The sequence below is a fragment of the Cryptomeria japonica genome, chromosome 6 (genome assembly GCF_030272615.1).
Source record: "Cryptomeria japonica chromosome 6, Sugi_1.0, whole genome shotgun sequence".
NCBI classification, from domain to species: domain Eukaryota; kingdom Viridiplantae; phylum Streptophyta; class Pinopsida; order Cupressales; family Cupressaceae; genus Cryptomeria; species Cryptomeria japonica.
This window is the reverse complement of record NC_081410.1, coordinates 317,801,487-317,828,641: the sequence shown is the minus strand read 5'-3', so window position 1 is coordinate 317,828,641 and position 27,155 is coordinate 317,801,487.

Here is a 27,155-nt window from a genome sequence, read left to right as displayed (position 1 = left end):
TTACTCAGAGGGAATAATAATTAAAAACCAATTGAAAAGACAACACACAAAGAAAATTTCAATCAAATCTCAAACATTTTTAGTGATTATTTTCATTGTTCTTGTTTTGCTTGTTTACTCAATGGTAAAACTCTATAGTGGTTAAGAGACAGGTGATTGACATAGAGTGGATGACCTAGTATTACTAACAAAAAATAGACTTGGTTAAACTACTTAGGACATTTAGATTGATTAGTTGATGACCCTAAGACTAGGATATTGATCGGTTTCAAGCCATGAGGGTTCCAAGAAGAACCAAGGTGTCACCAAAGCAACCAAAAGATATGTACAAGCTAAAGAAAATATGCAAGAAAGCGGGAAACAAAATACCAGAGCCAAAGGTTGTAGTAAGGATGTAGGGACCCAACCAATTGGGCTCAAACTTCTAGTTAGATTCTCTTCTAATAAGCTCTTAGAAGATCAAACACCACTTGTCGACGTTCATCCAATAATTCTAGTTCTTGCAATCTAGATATTATATGATCTTCATTAGTAATAAGACCTAGCAAAAATATTATCAAAAAAGGAATTTCTACTTCAATAGGAAAGACTGATTCGGTCTTATATACCAAAGCAAAAGGTGTAGCCCCAGTGGGTGTTCTAATGCTTGTTCGATAATCCCACAGTGTTGGATTGAGCTGTAGATGTCAATCCTTTCTAGATTTGTTGACCGTTCTGTGCAAGATAGTTAGTAGATTTTTGTTAGATGCTCTAGCCTATCCATTACCTTGAGGGTAATATATAGAAGACCAATGCTGATTGATTTTGATCTTTTCATAGTGCTCATCTAGATACTTGTTTTTGAACTACCCTCCATTATCAATCACAATCGAAGAAGGTATTCCATACCTGCAGATAATATGGTTAAGGATGAACATAACCATTTGTTTGCCAGTTGCTTTGATTAGCGGAACCACTTCAACCCACTTGGTGAAGTATTTAGTGATAGTTAGGATAAACTTATGTCCATTAGATGATGCATGATAGATTTGGCCGATGAGATCAAACACCCATTACTGAAAAGGCTAATGCGTGACAAAGGGTATTAGCTCTCTTGTTGGAGCATGTATGAGATTCCCATGTAGCTGACATTTCTCACAAGTTTTAGCAAATTTTATAGCATCTTATTCCATATCAGGCCAATAGTAGCCATCCCTTAGTAGTTTCCAAACTAAAGTTAGACTATTTGAATGAGATCCATAAATACATTCATGAATTTAAGATAATGCACATTGAGACTCTTCAGGTTCTAGACACCTAAGCAAATTACTATCTAAACCTCGCCTATACAGGTCATTAGTGATGATGACATATCGTGAAGTGTTTCAAATCAGATTTCTTTTCTCATTTCGAGTAAGGTTATCGGGGATAATTTGGTCATGCAAGTAAGAGTAGATATGACTATAATGAGATGAGTCATGTCCAATGATAGAATAGACCATTTGGGCCTAAGGGGAATCATAAGAAGGAAAATGAAGCTCTTCCACTAGGAATTCATAGCAGAACTCAAATTCTTGTAGTTGTGGTATAGATGCCAATGTAGCCATAACATTTGCTACTCTATTTTTTGATCTAGGAATCTGTTGAAATGATACAAAGGTAAAGTATTTATTAAATTCATCAACCATTCTTTTATAGGAAATCAATTTTTCATCTTGAGTTTGATATATATCATTGATCTGGCTGATTATCAATTGAGAGTTGTTATAGATGTATAACTCAACAACTTTCCATTCAATAGCTTGCTTGATTCCATTTATCGAGGCTTCATATTCTGCAATATTGTTTGTACAAGGAAAGAGTATCTTGTATGCCTTTGGGATTGAGTATCTTTGAGGAGTGATAAAAATAATTCCAGCACCGGAACCTTGTTGAGTAAAAGACCCATCAAAATTTTTTTCATCTAGAAATTCTATGTGCAAAGGTTGATTGTCTTCAAGCGGAGCATTGACAAGTTGATCTACAATGATTTTTCCTTTGATAGCTTTGCATTCTACATATTCAATGTCAAATTCTATAAGTATCATAACCCACTTAGCCAATCTCCTTGTAAGCATTGCCTTGCTGAAAAGATATTTGAGTGGATCAAACTTAGCCACCAGTTTGATAGAATGTGCTAGCATGTAATGTTTTAATTTCTGTGATGCGAAGACCAATTCTAGACAAGCTTTCTCAATGATAGTGTAGTTCATCTCATAGGAAACCAATGTCTAACTGATATAATATATAGCTCTTTCCTTTTTATTCTCATCTCGTAGAGCCAAAAGTGCCCACAGTGATGTACCACTAGTTGATATGTAGAGAATCAAGGATAGGTGGATTAGAAAGATATTCCTTGATCTTCCTTAGGTGTTGTTCACAATATTCATCCCAGTTGTATGTAACTCCTTTCTATAAAGCTTTTTTGAATGGTTGAGATTTATCTGCGAGCTGAGAAATGAAGCATCTTATTGATTGGAGCTGCCCTTGTAGAGTCCTTATTTGACTAACATTCTTTGGAGGTGGCATTTCCGTTATAGATTTAACTTTTTCTGGGTCCACTTTAATTCCTTTTTCTAAAATAATGTATCCTAGGAGTTTTCTAGATGTAACTCCAAATGCACATTTCTTAGGATTTAGTCTGAGTTTAAATTTTTTCCATCCTGTCTGAGATTGGACCCAGTTCTGAGAGATGTGTTGACCTTTTCATAGATTTGAGTAGGGTGTAATTGACATAGTCCTCCATGTTTTTGTGCATCATATCATGAAATATCATTGTTACAACTCTTTGATAAGTGGCACCCACATTCTTTAAGCCAAAGGGCATCACATTCCAGCAAAAAGTTCCCCATGCATAGGTGAACGTTGTTTTCTCTTGATCCTCAGGTGCAATTTTGATCTGATTGTATCTAGAAAAACCATCCATCAAAGAGTACATTTCATAGCCAAAAGTCATGTCCACTATCATGTCTATGTTAGGCAGTGAAAAATCATCTTTTGGACATGCTTTGTTTAAATTTCTGAAATGTATACAAACATGTATTGATTTGTCAGGTTTGGAAATAGGTACAATATTAGATATCCACTCGGCATAATCAATTGCTCTAATGAATCCCACTTTTGGTAATTTTTCTAGCTCAGTCTTAAGAAGTAATACAACATGAGGATGCATTTTTTAGAGTTTTTGCTTGACAAGTTTAACTCTGGGAGTGATAGAAAGATGACGCATTATGAGGTCAGGATCCAAACTCGGCATATCAGCATATGTCCATGCAAAATTGATCTTTTTCTCAATGAAGAAATTAGCAAATTCTTTCAGTTCTTTTGTTGATAAGGATTGAGCTACATGTATGATATGCTGAGTTTCTTCTGTTCCAATGTTCACTTGTTGTATAGGTTCAATCAACACTAATGATCACTCTTGAAAGTGATTAGACAAAATATCAAGTATCTCACCTTCAAGTGCACTAGAGAGATTTTCACCATTAGGTACATCCTTTATTTTAACTATTTTTTATTCTGACACCGCCATAGTGTGGTTTTTGCCATCAGAACACTTATTTTTCTTTTTTTGATTTTCGAGACTAAGATACTTGACATCTCCTTCTGTCATGTTCTCACTTTGTTCACTGGTGGAAGAGTTCATTTGTTCAACTACATTAAGATAACAAGATAATGTATAGCCATTGGAAAAGGTAGGGATATTCAAGGGTTGATCTTGGAGAGTACAGTCAATAAGCTCAGCTTGTACCTGGGATAAATATTCAACAGGTTTAAGGAAATTCATGGTATTGTCATCACAACCTCGGACTGACAAGTTGAGTTCTAGAAGACTACCTTGCATAATCATCTCAAGACCAGGAAGAGTAATAACATGATTATCGAAGTTTACGTTAGCATTTAGAGGATATAACTCAACATACCTACCACTAGCACCTCCTTCTACTTTAGACTAAACTACATATTATGGTTCAATAGTAACAGGTTCTTCAAAGAGAGTTTCGACATGCATGAGAAAGTAGTCATAGTTTGGTGTTGAATAGGTAATTTCATAAATAGATCTTATTTCAAAGTGATCAGAGTCAGAAGATGAAGCATTTGACTCCTCTTCAAGTGGCTTGGTGAAAGCATGTATAGTATCAATATCAACATCTTTTATGCTACAAGTTCCTTCATAATTTGGTTCAATGATCACTTGTAGTTGACATACCTATTGACATAACCTTGATGACTCTGTTAGTCTCTGTCTTCTTTCCCATTCAACTTCCTGTGGACTAATGAACAATCCTACTTTTCTAGCCTCCAATTCTTCATTTGTACTCCCATATCTGATTTGCTCTATCTCATTAGAGGGAGATATAGTAGGTGAGGAATTTTCCTATGTTTTTCCTTCTTTTAGCTACTGTTCATAATCTTCTTGTTTTTTTAGTCTGATTTCCTTTATTTCTCATTGCAACTTCAAGCATATTATCTCTTGTGCTTCGTCTATCATATCATTAGGTTCTTTAGGAGTTTCTTCAGTAGATGCATCTGATAGAGGCTCTGGACCCCATTCATGCTCATTCTAGTTTGTTTCTGAATCCTCTTCTTATATTCTTCCCATATATATGACACGACTGTTTAGTGGTGCAAACATGTCTTTAATTCCTTCCACTTCTTCTCTTATGTCTTCTATAATATCTCCTTCTTTTAGTATTATTGTTGATACAGTTGGAACTTGATTTACAAGTTTCTTCTTCTCTCTTGATTTCCAGTTCTTCTTGTTCTTTCTCATACTCTTCCTGAATTTGTTGAGTATTTACTTTTTGTGATGTTTGATGTAGTATCTTTTTCCTCCGCTGAGGCTATTGATGAGAAGTTTGTTTTTGATTTGATGACTCTTCTAGATGGTATTCGAGTCTAGTTTTATCATTTGTAGCTTGATAGGTTCAATGAATCCTTCTTGGTGCTTTCCAAGAGGACCAGTACCTGAATATCCCATGCATTGAATCATCTTATATCCTAGACCATATTGTTTAGGGGAAATATCACAGTGTTTCCCTTCTATATTTTCACTCTCTTCTTTGAAAATCCATTTGAGAACAACCTCCTCTTCTATTTCATCGACAAGGGAAGTAGAGGACTGTATAAAAATACCGTCATAGATGACGTTTGAAGTTGAAGTTTGTGGCTTCATAGCCTTAGATGGTTTTCCAGACTGTCTTGGTGATGGTGGAAGAGACATTAGTGAGAGTACAGGTTCTATATTGTATCCATCCATGCCAGTTTCTGTGATTTTTAATTTCTTTTCTAAGTTTTTCATCAAAGTTTCTGAACTTTCAACTGTAAAGGTTGCTCTGTTATGAGGAACAAGGGTATGAATACACTATTTTAAAGATGTTGTAGGATAGAGGAAGATCAAGCACCTGACAAATAACATCTATTTCCATAGGTCCTACTATGATCGGTAATAGTACCAAACCTTTAGAGGTTCTTTCTTCTTCATCATAAGCTTTGATTCTTATTTTCTTTGTTGGATCAATGACATTATCAAAAAATCCCAATTACATCAGTAAATTGTAGGTACAAATATTCAACCCAATGCCTCCATCTATCAAAACATGCTTGACTTGGTGTTTATGGATCATAGCTTCAATGTGCAATGGCTGGTTATGTGGATGATTCAGGGAATTGTCATCTTGTTCAGAGAATGACAGGTAGTGAGGTGAAGTCAGGTGACCCACCATAGATTGAAACCGATCTATATCTAAGTCTTTCGGGATGTTAGAAGCGAGCTAAGTTTTGTCCAAAATTTCTCTATGAGTAGAAGATATTTTAAGTAGTTCAAGAATGGAGATTTGAGTGGTAGTTTGTTTTAATTGTATCTGGTTGTTTATGTGAAGAAGTCTGTAGGTTTGGTGTTGTCAATGGATTTAATGATGTCTGACTAGGAGAGGAGGAACTACCTCCTTTGAGAGTAACCTTTTTTTGAGCGTGGGTCACGATATTTGTAGTTCACATTTTGTTTTGTTGATCTTTGACTATGATCACATTGCAATATTCAGATTGGGAAGGTTCAAGCATGTTGATCACATTATCATTGTTGGCATAGGTGTAATTGAGTTTGGCACCTCCCTTGGATTTTGAGGAATCGCCCTGCTCATAAGAAGGTAAGGGATCTTTGAAAGCTTTGTGATCAGCATTGGTTGCATGTTTTTCAACAATAATTTTGCCAGCATCAATAAGTTCTTGAATCTCATGTTTGAGTTTTATGCAGTTATTTGTTGTATGACCCTTGTTTCGATGATATTCATAGTACTCATTTTCCCTCCACCATTTGGGTTTGACCTCAAGATCATATGGCTTGGAGTTGTCATGCAATGTGATTAGTTCATTTGCCAATAGGGTCTTAAGAGCTGACTCATAAGATTCTCCTAGAGGAGTAAAATCACGTTTAGGTTTTGAAACCCAAGGCTTCTCTTTAAACCACTCTTTTGATTTCTTAGGCAGATTTTCTGCATCTCTTTCAGCTGCTTTGAGGACTTGTGTGCAGCTAGTCAGATTGAATACTACAGGTTTTGGTTTTGGTTTGATATTGTCAACCACTCCATCATTAACAATATTTTTGTTTTTATATTTGTCATATTTCCAGTATTTGTTCTTCACTTTGGAACTAGAGCCATGATGTGTTTCTTTATAAAGTGATATATCTCCTTTCCTTACAAGCACATCTTCCATTTTGAGAGCATTGTCCACCATCTTGTTGAATGAAGGGTATACATGCATTTGGATATTATATTTCAACTCAAGAATCAGATTATTAACAAAGATGTCCATTTTCTTAGAATCGGAAATGGGCCGTGAATATCTAGAGAACATCTTTCTCCAACGTTGAAGGAAAGTGAGAAAAGGTTCTCCTATCTTCTATTTGGTATTACAAATCTCGATCATTGTGACCAGATGATGAATGTTATAAGAGTATTGTTGTCGAAACAATGCAACCAATTCTTCAAAATATTTAATTCCCACAGGCAGGCTTGAAAATCATTCCATATCTTGTCCTCCTAAACTTCTTGGAAAGAGGTGCATGAGATATGTCTGTTCATGGATGAAATCCATACATAAATCACAAAATTCTCAGACATGGTCTTGAGGATCTGAGTTACCATCATATTTGTCAAACTTGGGAATCTCCACTCTTGAAAGAAATGGAGGCATGTAAAGGTTCTTGTCAAATGGGAATGGGCAGATCGTGTTCAAAGAATACTTTATAGATGATTTATCCTTGTTTTTCAATTCCTTGATTTTAGTTTTCAATGCTTGAAATTGTTTGTTTACCATCATTAATGGAGTATCTTCTTCTTTAGTTATAAGGCTTTCAATGTTATAATCAATGGGAAGTTTAGCGCCTTGTTTTGCCAACTCTAGAAAATGCTCTTCTTTTTCTCTGGCCATGATAATTTTTATCATTTTTCGGAAATCTTTATCATTTTGACAGTATTTATAACAACTTCTATAGGTTCAAAATTTTTGGACTTGCTAGATGAGGAGTCACTGTCAGTAGCATGGGTGCTAATATTATCATGAATATTGCATTTAGTATCTTCCCTTTCTTGCCTTTCTCTAGACATGGTGCGAGAGAAGGGTTGATAAAAAATAGGTATACTTGACAATGAAGGTTTGTCAGAGACGATATCTTCTATAAATAATGGATTAGCCTGCAATGAAAAGGGTTGTCCCTTACCTTTTGTAGTTGTCTTATGAGAACTTCTAGTTTGAATAGGCATTTACAATTGACGTGACTGAGAGCTAGGAGTAATACAGAAGTCAAGATTAAATCGGAGCTAGTTGTTCGTTCGAGGTTTGATTAAGGAGATGAAGACCAAGTTTGGTTTCAGTAACGATCTATCCTGTGTAAGACATGATCTAAGTAGATTAGATTGGTCAGATTTATGAGGGTTTGATTGAACTAGCTGAGATATAATTGACAAAGTCGTGTAACACAATGACAAGGATACACTATCAAGATTATTTATGCTAAAGATTAAAATGACCAGATATATGCTCATTGTAGACTGATTAGGCAAGGATGACAAATCTGGAAAATTACGAAAAGAGACAGGCTTTTGGACTAACAAAATCAGAGGTTCATATGACAAAACATAATAACCCAAATGATAGTTTACTAACCTCCAAACGACAAAGATAATTTCTCGTACGAGTTTCTATTTAAACTCGTATGATAGTTTAAACCTTCACAGATGACAAAATGAGAGTAGAAACATAGACTCCTATGATAGTTTATTAATGTTCAAACGACAATTAGTGGTAGGTAGTACGACACAAGATAGAATAGGGATGAGTTTCTGACAAGGACAAAGTTTTGACCACTGGGTTTTTGATGTTTTTGAATGTTTTCTAGTTTCAAAGTTTCAGTTTTCAGTTTCCAAGACAAAAACACAACAAACATGCAAGATCCAAATTGACTTCAAACACAACATGCTAATTCTAAGGAAGTTGGTTGAGAGAGAAAACCTTTACTTTCACACTCAGGTACACACCCAATAGCTAATCAGAATACAACCATTGAGTCTCACGCAATGGATTCTCAACGCTGTATTAGCTGACTCCAAATGTTAATAGGGGCACGAAATGGCAAGTATCTTGGGAGAGTTACTATCTCTCTTGCACAAATATTATCCCCCTTTCGGAGGTGAACTGAGTAGTTTCTATTTTAAAGTTCATACTAAGGTTTTTGTTTGAAATTACCCCTTGAAGTCACGCAAGCACGATTGAGGCCTATAGCCCAACAAGGTATTGAAACAAGATGTAGTCACACAAGCATGATTGAGACTATGAGGCCCTACAAAATGCCCGATATGAGAGATCTCAAAGAGAAAACTCAAATAATCTCATCCCTTGAGATTTTAATCTGGAAAGGCCTATTTATTATAGTGAGTTGGAATGCTTGGGTTTAGATGTACTCACTTGGGTCATTCTCATAGGGTGATTACTTTTTCCCACTATGACGGGCCCGCTAAATAAACACAAATCTCAAAACTAGAAAAGCTTCAAGGGTCTAGATTTCTGATTGTTTGTGCAAACAAGAGCATACTCTCCTACCTTTTAGACTATTCCCAAACATGAAAAAGCAGATTTGTTCATTAACCATATTGTAATTTAAATGCCTAGAAATGAATTAAAGAATACACAATATTTAGTTGATTCTCCTTAGGCAACCTACAAAAATAATGAATCAGTAGTCATATTGTTTTTTAGCAATGGATTCTTTGGTAGGCATAAGTTTGATTGATGGATTCTTTGACAAGAATTTTGCAAAAAACCAATTAGGCTATGAAAATATCTTAGATAGATAGAAGATAGATCAGGGTTAGTATCAGTAAAATCAAATTCAATTCAATAAAACCCTAAAAAGTATAATATTTCTAAAATGAGAAATCAGAAATTCGTAAGACAATTCTCACCGAACCAGATGAGTATTCTTAGTGAACCAGATGAGTAAATACTTAATAAAATGACAAAAGAAAAATATCGTATGAGGATTCCCACAGAACCATATGACAAAACTCAGAACTCATACTATGTGATGTAAAAGCTCGTGCAATAGTTTGCAGAGACTGTGTGAACGAAAATTGGAAAATAAAATAGATTGATCTACAAGGCCGAAAATTGTAATCTTCGAACCCCGTGGTGGGCACCAAAAACGTGTGTTTGAAAAGTGGACCTGTATCTATATCTGAATACACAACACTTCAATTAAGTCATTAGATGCATGGTTAGTAAATCAATAATCAATGAATAATAAAACCATTAAAAAGGGACCTACTGCCTTCTAGTAGATGTGAGTTTTAGTCCTGCTTTCAGATTTCTTTATGCAACACTAGTGACTAGACGACACCTAAATAAAGGATTTAATCTATATGAGCACAAAATTGAGCTAAATGGATGCAATATTAAGCTAGATGAGTGAATATTGAGCTAGATGAATTAAAGCAATCATGATTAAACTAATATGCAATAAACTAAGATGTAATATTCTCAATGCACAAAATCTCAATGATCCTATAGCAAAAACAACATAATAACAATAAATCTCCAAGGTAATCTTGAATGAGAGATGAAAGTATGAATTTATAGAAAATCCAGAGAGAGACCAATGGTCAAGATCGATTAATGATGAGTGACAAAGATTCTCCAAGAGGAAGCAGAATCCAGGTGAATTGATGTGATTGTCTTCTTTTCTCAACTTTAAAGAAAATTGAGCTAAATTTAAGATAAAATAAAAAAAACTGATTTATTTCATATTTTTATTCAATTTTGGTATTTAATTGATTTAATTGCTTTTCTGAGATTTTTCAATTTAATTCCTATTTTTAAATTTAATTTTTTTTTCAAATTTAATTCTTTTTTTCAAATTAATTTATTTTTGTAAATTAATTCATTTTTAATGATTTAATGGCAAATTGATTTATTAATTAAATATGTTAGGATATTTAATTAAATATATATTTAATTAATATATAATGATTAATCTGCCATGTGGCATTGATGATTGAGGAATTAATTAATTAGGTGCTCATGATTGACTTAATTACCTTTGGTTAGGACCTTGGTGATGTAGCTGAGATTAGGGGCCCATGGTTTAGGTGACCATTTTTAGGGTATTACAAAGGTATGCCATATATGTCATATTTTTTAATCTATTTTTGTTGTTATTTCATCACTAGTAAATAAAAGGTGAAATATGTACCATTAATATTCTTTATATTAACAAATTATTTTTTTCGTTCTAAATTGATAGGCGATTTTTTGTTACCACCATCAAGTATTCTACCTCGCTCATATTGAGAATTATCTACCATTATGAAAGGTATTGGAATGGAGTATCAAACAATAGATGCATGTCCCAATGATCATATTATATGTCATAAACAACATCAAATTGCAACAAAATGCCCTAGATGTCATATCAATAGATATCGAATAGATCAACTAACAAAAAAGGTGTCTCGCAAGGTTCTTCGTTATATTCCCATTATTTCACATTTGCAATGATTATTTAGGTGCGAAAGCTTGGCACAATTTATGGATTACCATGCACACAATAGAAGTCAAGATGACTTTCTTTGAATGCCCATGGATGATTATGCATTTACGGACATAGAGGAAAAATGGCCACACTTTAAAGAAGAATCTCGTAATCTCAGGTTTTCATTGGTAGCGGGCGATGTCAATCCATTTGGAGAGTTGAGATCTATTTACTTAGTGTGGCATGTTTTTGTTATCAACAATAACATTCCTCCATGGATGTCAATAAAGAGGGAGCACATAATGTTGGAAATGATTGTTTCAGGTAATTTTTTCATTTAATAGTCGTGTACATTAAATTATATATATTGCAGTAAAATGGTTACAATAATTATGTAATGTTTTTGTTCCTCTTATCGACAAGTTGTTGGAGTTATGGAATGGTGTCACTATGTATGATGTCTCTAGACCAATAGGACAAAGACAATTTCAATTACATGCAATGCTTGTATGGACAATTTGTCATGCCCAAAAATTTAGGGCCAGAACGGGATAATTTTTTTTTTAAATACTAACTAAATAACAATAAGTTCGCTAACACGAAACACACTAAGCGGTTTTGATTTTAACTATATTTAAAATGAACTTTTATCTACTACTTAAATAATAGAAAAATAATTTAAGATTAACTACGGATTAAAAAGGGACTAGCTTATTGTCGCTCAATCTATTTAATTTAAAATTAAATATCAACTTCATAATATTTAGTTCATAACCATTCAAGCTCTTCGAATATAAAATCAATATTAACTTTATTAAAATTCATTTCACGATTGCCTAAACCTATTTAAGTTACAAATAAATATTAATTTCATTAATAATCAGTTCATGGACTTCTCAATAAATTTAAATTTTAAATAAATATTGACCTCACTAATATTTAACAAGTCAACTTATTTAAATTTAAAGTCTAATATTAATTCATTATAATTGGATTCATAGTATCTCAATTCTCTTTGAAAATTTAAATTAAATAATTCCACCATACCTATATATAAATATAAATAATATTATAAAAATATAATATTAATATATTTTAAAACCTAAATGGGTTTATCCATGCAAACCCTAACCCTTATTTTAATCTATAAAATAGTCCCTTATTACTTTTTTTTTATTTACTCTTTACTTAATTACTCTAGCCCTAACCGGGCTAGGGTTCCATCTTATTTTATTTGTGTTGCAGGGATGGTCGGGCGGTGGCCATGGTGAAATCTGCTGAGCTTGGTTTGGGGAGGCGGCGGCGTTTTCTGCAGAGGGGCCGAAGAGGAAAAAGGCGGCCAAAAAGGGGAGAGGCGGAGGAGGGCGGCGCCGCCAGTGGGACGACCCACTGTGGGGGTCATAGCCCACACAACGGCCTTGGCCGTTGTGTGTGTCGCGGCCCGCATAGTGGCTGCGGCCACTGGCACGGAGCACGGCCCACATAGGGAGCCGCAGGCCCCGGTGGGTACCGCGGCCCGCACAGAGGCTGCGACCTTTGTGCTGGTTGCGGCCCACACAGGGACTGCGTGCCCTGCATGGCCCTCCCTTTTCCCTTTGCTAAAAATAATTTTTTTTTATTTTTTTATTTAAACAAAATAAAATTTGTTAAATGTTTTTTTTTTTAATTTAAAAAAAAAATATAATTAAATATATTTTTATATATTTATATAAATATGTATATATATTTATATAAATATGTATATATATTTATATATATATGTATTTATATATATATATATTTATTTATATATATATATATACACATATATTTTTCAATTTATATATATATATATATATATATATATATATATATAAATTGAAAAATATATATGTGTATATATATATATTCATAGCATTTTTTTATATACATGCAGACATAAATACCTTATTTGTATTTTGGTGACCATTATTCTGATTTTAGATAGAAAAATATAAAAGGGTTTAATACTTTCCTAGATCATTCATAGCAAGGGTATTTTTTTTCATTTTTTAAAACCAACATGCTTTATTGCTAAAACATAGATGAACTATATTAACCTTAAATTTTATCTTCTACATATAGTAACTGACTAAATTAAATTAATTTTTTACAGCAAATTTAACAAGTTAAAATTTTTCATTTACTAGATGAAATATCTATTGAGATGCTAACTTTCTGAAATAGATGAAAGAATAATTTCCAGAACTTTATTGTACTATATTGCTTTTATAGAAAACAAAAATATATAATTTATTATCAATCTACAATATGCATGCAAATCTAATTTATGCCTTTCCTGTTTTATTTTATTTTAAATGCTTAAGAATGGAATAAAGTTCCTACAAATCAATTTATCATAAACACATCAGATATACGATTTCTTTTTTTTTGACTTTGGAAATACTAATTTAGGAATACTTATTTCTTTTCTGCAATAAATAAATTTACTGATTCTGCAATTACTACAACAACTAAATAGATAATATATTTTTTAATTAAAATCTATCAACAACTACAATTCATATTTTCTGCAATTAAAAATGAAGACAAAATCGCAGATAAAAAGGAAAACACAGAATTAAATAAAAATGATTTTTATATTTCAGTGGGCTATTGTATGCAATTCAAAAGCATTTCTTTTCAAATAGAAAGATGAATATATCTGGCTTTTTACAACCCAAAAAGTATTCTACAAAATTTACAAGATAATTTCCTTATCTAAATAACAAATAACGAAATCCCATGTCTTTATTTCTATTTTACAATTAGACTCTCATTTCAATGAATGAGGATATATTTCTCCTTTTAAAACTAATATTTACAACTGCAAATAATTTTTGCAACAATGACTCCTGCAACCTTCCACTTGTCCTATTCTTTTCTCCCGAAAATCCTACATATTAAATCTCAACTATGAACAAGGAGTGCTCACCTCCCAGCCTAGGCTAACTAGTAGCCACCCTGAGCTCGGAGAACCAAGCCCTAGACGGGAAACAAACATTGAACACATAGAAGATAGAATACACACAAATTTCAAACACACTCCCATCCCAGCTACACTGCACCACACTTTGGTGATGACCTTTTTAAGGGTGGTAGTGGACCAATACCCTGAGGAGAACTGCAAGTATGGAAAACATGTAGCCACCTCATGGAACAACAAATACATCAAGAATTTCAACCCCTTATTCCTTATGCCCCCCAAGGCATTCTAGTCTTATATCCCTCCTTATGACCCCCATTGCACAAACAGGCCATGCAGCAAGGGTCACACAAAAATCCCTTGTGATCGCTCTCATAACGAGAGTCTCTCACTCGAGGGTTGTCACTGCTACCACCCACAAGATCCTCCTCTCTCCCAAGAGTAAGAGGTCTTGAAGACTCCCAAAAACACATACAAAACATAATACAAATACAAAATGAAATCCCCAAAAAGAACATACAAGGAAACAAATTTCTTACACCAACATACTTTCAAATACATGCAAAAAGAAGTCATTTTAAGAAAAATGTAACCAACCTTAATCTACCCAAAGGTAGGTTAGTATTGTTTGAGGAAGAGCTGCCCAATTCCACGGATCTTCTCCTTCTACCCTTAGTCAAATTTTACTATTCCAAATCTATTCTATTCTTTTCAAAATTTCTCTTGTCTCCAAAAATGGAGAGTGGGTGATTACCCTCAAATTTTGAAATTCTTGCTTAAGAAGCTCATTCTGCGAGTTCTTACAAGTTTCTAAAAACTAAAGAGGAAGGTAAGACAGAATGGGAAAGGGAACTCTCATTCGAAAAGGAAAGTTTACAACTAAGTTCAATCTTCTAATTTCAATTTTCGCACAACTCAGAAAAGTCAAATTTTAGGGTGTCTAAAAGGTCACTTAGGAGTAGAAACTTGCCTAAAATTACCCCTAACCCTTAGGTATACCTTATGGGGTTTAGGAAACCCTATTAAACTACCCCTAGGTGTTCATTTAACCCATTTTAAACCCCTCTGAAGTTTATTTTCAAGTCAAATCTATGCTGACCACCCCAAGGATTCTTTACCCAAGGTATTTATGACATCACGTTACATTAATTAAAAAAAAACTATAGTTGAACACTTTCCCACCAAGAGACAAAAATAAAAATTCAACTTAAATCCTCACGTGTCAAGTGACACAAAGAAAACACTTTTAAAATTTAATACATGAAATTGACTCTTATGGATTTTACACAAACCAATTAAATACACTTAACACACATGCAGCATATACTATTACGAATAAAATACAACACAAATGGGGTGTTGTCTCTCCAAATAGACAACCCCTGGCTTACGAACATACATAGGTCTAGGTTTGGTTCTCCGTAAATTTTCCATGGTCATATGGATAACTTCCTGCGCATCTCAATTTACACATTAGTACTTTCAAATATTCACATATAATATAATTCAAAGGAATAATAATACACATCATCACTTGCATACAATTTACATCTGCACAAATTAAATACATCCTTTATCCAAGCAATTTCACATAAGCAATTCATCCTAAATCTCATAAACTTAAACATACATCATAATTCTATTATCATAGTAAAGTCTTGCAAATTCAATAATGACATTTATTACCACAATATCATCTTATCTAACAATCATGTAGTGTTCTATCTCATAAAGCATATAAATAAATCATCAATATATAGCAATGTTATCCAAATCCTGAAATCATATAAGTTCTAAATTCCAAAATGCATCAAAATAAAGTATCCATAATAGTCTCAATATAAAAATCACTGAAATGTCAGACTAAGTCGAGGTGAGGCCTCACACAATTCATGATGCCCTAGGGCTAATACATTTTTGTGGTATGTTATAATGTTCAACTTGTGCAGTTTAATAATGTTTAATTTTTTAAGTATAAATCATGCATTTTTAAAAATAATTCATTCAACATATATAACTATAAAAATTAACATATTTAATCCAATTATACATGATCTTGTAGGTCTTCAAACAAAGGGAAAATTTGCATGTCCAGTTTGTGGTCCAAAGATGAAATCTCATCATTCAACAAGTTTAGGAAAGCAGGTGTTTTATGAGTATGGACACTTCCTCCACAAAAATCACAAGTATCTAACTACTTAAAAATATCTTTTCAATGGGAAAGAAGAGACTACATCAAAACCACAAAGAATGACACCTCGCCTATGGAAGTTGGAATATAATAGAATTAATTGTTAAAGTAATGTCATTCAATCTAATTGTTTATCTATCATATATGATATTTTTGGAATTTATATTTTTATATTGTGTTTTGTTTACTCATGCTGTAATTGACGATGATTTCCTTTGTTAACTTTTTAAACTTATATGCTTCATGAAGGTCATCAAGGCATTAATTACCACCTTCCAAAGGGACTAAAAAGTTATCCCAAACAATTTAGTAGGTTTCCCTACTATGAGAAGCTACAAATTGTGCATTTGTTTGATACTATGCATATTGGAAAGAATATAACAAAGAAATTATGGAAAATATTGGATAGAAGGCGTGACAAAGATAAAAATTGTCAAAATTTGTAGTGACATTCAAGAATCCAATCATGCAATGAAAAGGTCATTCAATTAAATAGAAATGAAGACCAAATTAATATAAGTTCCCTTCCTTGGTTATTAACGGAGTAGAAAATCAATGCTATAAAAGAGGTCATATGAAAAATTCAATTTCCCATAGGATTTGCTGCGAACATAAATAATCTCATAACAAAGAAAAGTGAATTTGGGCTAGGGATAAAAATGCATGATTGGCATACCTTCATTAAGGTAATTCATGATCTTGTATATTTACTATATATTTGTATACTACATGTACTTTTCATTATATTATGTTTAGTGTTAGGTCTTGGATACAACTGAGAGGGGGGGTGAATCAGTTGTCCAATAAATTCAACCAAAATTAACTTAACCAAAACTTAATGCTTAATGTCGGTAAACCAAACTTTATGCCAGTAGATAGTTTTATTAGTTAATTGCAGTACCGATAAAGACTAATGCATGAAACAGAAAGAAAATAACATCCACAACACATAACACAAATATTTGTACGTGGAAACCCTGTAAGGGGTAAAACCATGGTGGGAAGCCTTACCCACAATCAAATGATACTACTGCAAATAGTATGTGTGTACAATATGGAGTCTGCATATGCAGAAAGGTCAGCTACCTAAAGCTCACTGCTCAATCACAAAATGAGAGTCACACTGACTACAATTGGATGGTTAAATCCAATGATAATGTATTGCTTAAAATAGCATCTTCATATGCTGGATTCAGTACCGGTTTAGTTCTGATTGTCTTCACAAAAACCTTCCTTCAACCTTCAAATGATGTCTGTGTGTATAGCTTTGATTATTTTCTCATATACCTTATTACAATCCTTTTTTTTCGATCGCATATCAATCTCACAAATGAGATCTTACATTTATACCATAACCTAAGACTAATTGAATAGGTCAGCTCACTAAAAGATATTACAATAAAACCAATTACAAATAAATCAATAAGCAATGCATCATGTTGGCTCAATGCATTTACAATAATAACAAATCATCTCTATAACGTGTCGTGCTGATCTGGAATATATATGCTTATTGGTGCATAACCTAGACCGATTTGCTGGTAACAACAAATATGCAAACCTGAATAGACCAATAACCAAATTGCCAAAACTAAGTGATCAAATAATGTCTTGGACATAACCAAGTAGTCTCCAAGTCATTCCAAGTGTCGGTGAACAATATAACTAGAGATCTCCAAGTGTTGATAAGTGTTGACAAGTGATGACAGGTGTTGACATCAATGACAAAACCATATCAACATATCCAAAATACCAACAATCTCCCCCTTTGGCATTAATGGCAACGCAAGATGGAAAAACCATCAAAGTGCCAAAATAGAAATGCCAAAAACCAAAAACCAACAATCTCCCAAAGAGATCATTAACCAAACATCAAAATACATAATGTCTCTCTCCTATGAATAATCTCTCCCAAAAAGATATCTCTCCCCAAAATTTTTTTCCATAATATCTCTCCCCCTTTGACATCAAATTCCAAAGCAATACAAAAACCAGAGTCAAATACAAAATACCAACTCATTACAATATACCAACTACTCCCCCCGAGAAGTATCTCTCCTCATCAAAGCCAAAATAAAAGATTTTCCTGTTAATTTTGTCGGTTGATGACAAACATCAACTATCTAAGTCTCTATCGGTGGGGGTAGAACTCCAATCTTCTCTATGAGATATTCAAAAGTTTCCTTAGGCAAAGGCTTTGTAAAAATATCTACAATCTGCTCTTTAGTATTCACATAAACCAATTTCACTTCTTTTGCTTCAACATTCTCTTTCAGAAAATTGAATTTGATAGAAACATGCTTAGTCTTTGAATGAAATATTGGATTCTTTGATATATCAATTGCTGCCATATTATCACAGTTATAGTTATAGGTTCCTTGCATTTTACCCTTATGTCCTTCAACATTTGTTTGATCCATAATACATGTGTACAATTTGTAGTTGCTGCAATATATTATGATTCTGCTATTGATAGTGATGTACAGCTATGTTTCTTGCTCAACTATGAAATTAGTCTACTACCAAAAACAATGCTCCGCCAGTGGTTCTTTTTCTGTCATCCACATCTCCTGCCCAATTAGCATCTATGTATGCACATAAATCAAAATTTTCATTTCTAGGATACCATAAACCAAGATTTGTAGTGCCTTGTAGGTACCGAAAAATCCTTTTTACTACTGATTCATGATTTTCTTTAGGATCACTTTGAAATCTTGAAACAAAACATATTGTATTCATAATATCAGGTCTTGTTTGTGTCAAATATAGTAATCCTCCTATCATAGACTTGTATCCAGTCATATTAACAGGTGTTGATTCATCCTTCAAAGATAGTTTATCATTTGTAGTCATGGGTGTGCTTACCATTTTAGAGTTTTCCATGCCAAATTTCTTTAGTAATTCCTTCAAGTACTTAGATTGACATAGGAATATACCTTTACCAGTCTGTGAAATCTGCAATCCTAAAAAGAATTTTATCTCCCCAATCATAGACATTTCAAATTCTTGCTGCATTTTGTTAGAAAAGTCTTTACACAATCCATCTTCTCCTCCAAAGATTATATCATCAACAAAAACTTCAATAACCAAGATGTCATCATTAGTCACTTTGTAGTATAGATTGCTATCAACATTACCTTTAGTGTATCTGAGCTTCAAAAGATATTTGTCCAATCTAGCATACCAAGCTCTAGGAGCTTGTTTTAGTCCATATAAAGCTTTCCTTAACCTGCAACCCATATCTTTATTATCTATCAAGGAAAATCCATCAGGTTGTTCAATATAAACTTCTTCTTGAAGATCTCCATTTAGAAATGCATATTTAACATCCATTTGATATACTTTATAGTTCTTGTGTGCTACAAAAGCCAATAAAAGTCTAACTACCTCAATTTTGGCTACCGGTGCAAAGGTTTCATTGTAATCAACTCCTCCTTTCAGTGAATATCACTTACACACTAATATTTCTTTGTTTATGATTACCTTACCATCTTCATTAAGTTTATTTCTAAAAACCCATTTAGTTCCAATTACAATTTTGTCTTTAGGCCAGGGAACTAATGACCAAGTGTTATTCCTTTCAATTTGTTCCAATTCATCTTCCATAGCTTTAATCCTATAATTATCTTCACATGCCTCATTAATTGATGTAGGTTCAATTTGAGAAATAAGACATACCTCTTCATTTTCCAATCTTCCTCTAGTCATAACTCCTTGAAATTTGTTTCCAATTATCTGATCTTCAGAATGATTCAATCTTACATACCAGGGCATTTTTACTTGTTGCTGTTCTTCAGTAACTGTTGAATCCTCAGATGATGCCGGTGTAACTTGATCACCATTATGTACCGGTGTACTCACAATAGGTTCATTTGTGATTATCTCTATTTCCAATTCAGATTCCATGTACCTTGAATTTCCTCTAAACTATTCATCAATCTTTACATTTGCACTCTCAACAATTTTTTGTAATCTCTTGTTAAAATATCTATATGCCTTGCTTTTACATGAATAACCAAGAAATATTCCTTCATCACTTCTAGGATCAAATTTGCCAATATACTCATTTCTTCTAATATAGCATTTACTACCAAATATTTTGAAATATTTAAGAGTAGGAGTATTACCAAACCATAGTTCATGAGGGGTCTTACCGATTTCACCTTTGATGTGAACTTTGTTGAATGTATAAACTACTATATTGACCGCTTCTCTCTAGTATATATGACATAGATTTGCTTTTGATATCATACTTCTAGCCGCATCCAAGATAGTTTTGTTTTTCCTTTCCACAACTCCATTCTGCTGGGGTGTCTGGGGTGCTGATAACTATCTTATGATCCCATTCACTTCACAGAATGTATTAAATTCCTTAGACGTGAATTCACCTCCTTGATTTGATCTCAAACATTTGATTTTCTTATCCGTTTCATTCTCTACCATCACTTTGAATAGTTTGAATTTCCCAAATGCTTCAGATTTCTCCTTGAGAAAAGTAACCCAACACATTCTAAAATAGTCATCAATGATTAGCATAAAATACCTATCTCCTTGTATACTTCTAGTTCTTGCTAGACCACATAAATCAGTATGAATTAAATCAAGAACATTGTTATATTTCTCTGGAATACTCTTGAAAGTTGTTCTAATTTTCTTTCCAAATTGACATTCCTTACATATTGGATTGTGAGGTTTAACAATCTTAGGTAAATCTCTTACTGCCTTAGTTGTACTGATTTTCACAATGCAATCAAAATTTACATGACAAAGTCTCTTATGCCATAACCAACTTTCATCAATATGTGCAATCAAACATGCTTTCTCATTGTTGTTCAAATGAAAGATATTACCTCTAGTCTAATTATCGGTTGCAATTTCCAAACCAGTTTTGTTTAAGATTTTGCATTTACCATTCTTGAATTGTAACTGAAATCCTTTTCCAACTAATTGACCAACACTCAAAAGATTGTGCTTCAAATCTTCAACATAGTAAACATTATCAGTATTGTGCTTACCATCAAATGATATAGTTCCTTTTCCTTTGATCATACAAGATTTATCATCTCCAAATATTACTAGACCTCCATTATATTCATGAAAGGTTAAGAATTTACTCTTATCACCAATCATGTGATGTGAACATCCTGAATCAATAATCCATTCATCCTTATCTTCAACTTTAGCTGCCAGGGCCTGCTCTACCGGTTGAATAGTAGGTGTCAGTTGATCTTCTATTATAGCAACAAAATCCCATCCATTGTCTATCGGATCCTCATTAGAATCATCAGTAACTCCTTCATCGGCATAATAACAAGATTTGTCTCTATTCTTCTTAAATTTGTATCTTTGATAATTAGGGTTAGGCTTATATGTTCTTTTAGCTTCTTCTCTTAGTCTTTCATGTCTATTAGGACATCTAGAAGCCATATGACCAATTTTATTACAATTAAAATATTTAAATGGTGCTTTACCTTCATACTTACTTCCAATTAGACCTTTAGGCATTTTTCTTGCAAATAGTGCTTCAAGCTCTTCCAGTTCTTCATTCTCATTCCTGATATCTTCAAGTTCTCTTGCATAAAAGCCTTTCCAATCAGATTTCTCAGATGATGATGATGATGTTGTTGTAGATGATGATGATGCTTTGAAAGCTAGATCTGTCTTAATAGTAGCAACAGGACCAAATTCCTCAAGTTCAAAAGTTGAAAGTTTTCCAACCAAGGTGTCTCTAGATATTGATGCATTAGGCATTGTTCTCAATTCATTTATAGCAGTAACTTTCATTTTATATGCTGGTGGCAATGCTCTTAAAACTTTAGAAACAATCTCATCTTCACTTAAGGTTCCTCCACAACATTGTATACCCAAAACAATTTCATTTACTCTTTCCATAAAAGCAGAAATTTTTTCATCTTCTTCCATTTTCAAATTTTCATACCTGACCGAGAGCATTCAAATTTTGCAATTTTGACTGTGGAATCTCCTTCATTAAATGTTTCCAATTTGTCCCCAATAGCTTTAGCAGTAGATCTGTCTGATAATCCCATGACTTGCTAATCTGATAATGCGCTCAAAAGTGCTTCTCTTGCTTTGCAATCATTTTCCTCATCTTTAGCCAAGTTAGGTGGATTAGGTTGACCTTGAGTAGGAGTAGTATAGCCATTCTTTGTAACATCCCATATGTCCTTTCCAATGCAATTTAAACGTGTCTCCATCCTAATCTTCCATATGCCATAGTTATTTCCATCAAGTTTCAGACTATCCTTCCTGAAATAGTTAGAAGACATTGGATCTCCTCAAGCTGTTAAACTTTTGCAAAAAGAGGACTAGGCTCTGATACTAATTGTTAGGTCCTGGAGATAACTGAGAGGGGGGGGGGGGGGGGGTGAATCAGTTATCCAATAAATTCAACCAAAATTAACTTAACCAAAACTTAAGGCTTAATATCAGTAAACCAAACTTTATGTCGGTAGACAGTTTTATCAGTTAATTGCAGTACCAATAAAGATTAATGCATGAAACAGAAAGATAATAACATCCACAACACATAACACAAATATTTGTATGTGGAAAACCTGTAAGGGGAAAAACCACGGTGGGAAGACTTACCCACAATCAAATGATACTACTACAGATAGTATGTGTGTACAATATGGAGTCTGCACATGCAGAAAGGCTAGTTGCCTAGAGCTCATTGCTCAATCACAAAATGAGAGTCACATTGACTAAAATTGGATGATTAAATCCAATGATAATGTACTGCTTAAAATAACATCTTTATATGATGGATTTAGTACCAGTTTAGTTCTGATTGTCTTCACAAAAACCTTCCTTCAACCTTCAAATGATGTCTACGTGTATAGCTCTGCTTATTTTCGCATGTACCTTATTACAACCCTTTTTTTTCAATCGAATATCAATCTCACAAATGAGATCTTACATTTATACCATAACCTAAGACCAATTGAATATCGGCTCACTAAAAGATATTACAATAAAATCAATTACAAATAAATCAATAAGTGATACATCATGTCGGCTCAATGCATTTACAATAATAACAAATCATCTCTATAATGTGTTGTGCTGATCTAGAATAGATATGCTTGCCGGTACATAACCTAGACCTATTTGCTGGTAACAACAAATATGCAAACCCAAATAGACCAATAACCAAATCGCCAAAACCAAGTGATCAAATAATGTCTTCAACATAACCAGGTAGTCTCCAAGTCATTCCTAGTGCCGATGAACAATATAACCAGAGATCTTCAAGTGCTGATAAGTGTTGACAAGTGATGACAGGTGTTGACATCAATGACAAAATTGTATCAACATATCCAAAATACCAACATTTAGTACTAGTTTTGGAAAAACAATGAAAAGATCATTTTATAATTGTTGCAATATGTTCTACCTATATCTCTCCTAGACCACTTTGACAATAATGTTAAGAAAGTTATATATGATCTTGGAAAATACATGAGGTAAGTAGTGTTATTTATTCAATTTGTTGTATAGATATTATATTTTCCATTTGTTTTACTTGTTATGTAATATATTGTATATTATTTTGTTAATTCTCGTTAATATATTTGTGTCTTGAATCACTTGTAGATGGTTGTCATCTAAAGAAATCCATAAAGAAGATATAAAATATTCAAAGAGAAAAATTCCTCGTCTAATGTGTGAAATGCAAAAGTGTCTACCTTCGAAGCTTTTCAATGCACAAGAACACTACCTCATACACCAAGTTGAGGAGATTGAATTATGTGAACTTGTACACACAAGGTCAATGTGGATGGTTGAGAGGCACTTGAAATTTTTGATGGATTTGGTTTGACAAAGAGCACATCTTGAGGGTTATATGATGGATGCATATACGGTATACTAGACTATGGTGTACATTACTGAATATCTTCCTAAGTTTGTGGCATATATCCATGTAGATCGCATTTGGGATCCCAACTCCATTAAAAAATTCAAAGAGAAGTACCTGATGGGGAAAGGTAGATTGAGGAAAGTGAGAGGTAATTATTGGATGTTCATGGACATTAATCTAAATATATTTTACATTTGGTTTTTATATATATTATAGTTAATTAATTCTTAATCTTTAATATACATCAATCGTAAATTTCTAGTTATTCTTTATACAGTTGCTCGAGAGTGGGATGCACTACATTTGTATGTCGCAAACAATCTTGATTGGATTATGGTATGGATTGAATGATGTCAACAATCTGGTCATGCATTAACATGGGAAGGTGTGGCTTCATTGGTTAAAAAAGATCGTCGTAATGGAGATTCCAATGTTACACTAAGGGAAATTGATTTGGCATATGGTTTAAGAGATAAACATGTACGTATAAATATATTAATCACCCATATTATTTAATTATTTTTCAATTGTAATGATGTATATATATATATATATATATATATTTGCATACATTCGACCAAGAATAAATATGTTTATCAACTGGAGATGCAATAATTTTTACATTTTTGACATATTGCAGGTGAAACACCACAAGGCTATGTGGTGCAATGGTCATAAATTTCACATAAAAAAGTTGGATGACATGAAGAAAACTTGTGATTCTAGGATAGCTGTAGTATTTCAGGTGAATAATGTTTCATCTAGAGGCGACATACATCCTCAAGTCTCAGAAAATTGATACTATGGGATTTTGGATGATATACTTGAGTGTGACTTTGGGTACTTCAAATTAGCTCTTTTCGTCGTCCAATGGTACAGGCTATGATTGAATGAAAATGATCCTGATAGAACTATTCTTGAACATGATAATGGATTTACAATGGTTAATACAAGGTCATTTGAGCGAGCTTTAAATGAGCCCTATGTTCTTCCAAGCCAATGTGAGCAGGTATTTTACTCAGAGGTTCCACATAAAGCGGTTTGGTCATTTGTTGTTAGACGTGATCCTAGAGGAAGGTCAGTAAAGTATAATGTCACGAAATAATAAGATACACAAGAATTAGAAGATGATGTACATGATGATCAAGATCAATAGTTAGTTGATGATGTGCCTGACAAAGATGTCAAAGAAGAGGAACAAGATCACAATGATGTAGGAGTGAATGTTCATGAAGATGATGATGATGATGATGATGATATGACCAATCCTTACAATGTCGATTCTGGATTGGAAGATACAAACAAAGAGTTGAATGAAGAAGAAGATCAATGACATGATTTAAATATTTGAGGTATGCGATTAGTATATTATCTATTTGATATTGATTTCTTGATTTGTTTTGGTAAAATCTAAATGTTGTATGGGAGGACTTGTTTGTAATTATGTGGGAGGCCTTATACTTTGTTATTATCTTTACATGTCAAGTCATTTATACTTTTACATTACAAATATTTACATCATGTCGTGTTTCCTTGCTGAGATATTTATGGAAAATTTAATGGATGAATCCTTTTAATGGTTTGTTATGCAATAACACAATGATTCCTATTATGATGTATGATGCACCTGATACTATTTTGTATCTATGCTCTTAATCTAATTCAAGGAGATGATGTTTTCCTATATTGATATTTTAACAAGTCTATGATATTTGCATGAGCTATTCTAGATAATACCTTAGGAAATGTGTGTTGCATTAAAGGATCATTAAGAAGTGTTGCAGATAATACCCTTTATTGGACATATTTATGTAATATATATTTATTATTGTTATCAATTCTCTAAGTATGATGTCTTTGTTGTCATAAAATGACACTTTCATGTAGGGTTTGAATCTATTGTCTTAGATAGACACCATCAAGAGGATACCTTCTTATTCAAAATGTAGATTCTAAAACCCTAAAATCAGCAAACAAACATTTTACTTTTTGTTTTTGTGTTCAAATTTTTCCATGTTCTCAAGGTGTTGAATAAGATAAATATTAAGGATTTAACTAATATTAGGTAGGATAATTTCAATCCTTAGTACAAATGGGGGAACATTATGTTCTAATCAATATCTCAGTGTGTAGAGATTGATATTTAATATATTGAAGTAAGGGATACCCCCTATGTCTAGCAAAGCCTAAAGTGCAAAGGAGAACAAGCCATTGTCTCATTTTCATTGACAACTAATATGAGAGTCTTAATAATTGAAGATAACTACTTTATAGAGATAATCAAAAAATTAGTTGGGAGCACCAACACTACCCATGTTTAACCTTTGGACATGTTTTGTGGCATACACACTAAAACACTTTACATATATTTCACCCTCGTATTAAACAATGAATTTCATAGTTTAGTACATATACTTTCCTAGTTCTTCTACTCCATTAGTGACCCCCAAAAGCACCCAAAGATCAGAATTTTAATACATATATAGGCTATACAATTGTTTTTGGCCACCTATAGTGCCTCAATAACTTTGCTTGATGATGATCAAATAGTAGATTATTCATTGTTCCTTAGCTCCTTGTTTTTATTTTCTCTATGAACTCTTAAGGCTAAGAGTAAAAATAAAATATTTTGTAGCTCATACTCCCTAGTCCCTATTTATATAAATCTAGCCAAAACTCTTCCCCTTGATAATTTTTAACTCCTTTCTCTTCCTCTCATTTGATTCATTTATTTTTCAACCTTTTTTTCCTTTCAAATATTCTCATTGTTCTCTTATATCCTAATTTATCTTCGTTTTTCTTTTCAAAAGACCACTCATGTTATTTTTTTCTCGAGTACCCTCTAGAGGGGGAATCATCCTAATTTTTCTATTCTTCTAGGAAATATCACCACCTTTTTGCATATCAAAAGTATCTAATTGAATGAATCTTAATTGAAGTAGATCCCTAGGACATTTTTCTATTCTTTTCAAAAAAATTGAATGAATCCTAAAAATACCTAATGCATATAATTACCTAAATGTATCTAAAATGAACTCATCTAAGATGAATGGATGAACTTAAGCTAGAGAGAGAGAGAGAGAGAGAGAGA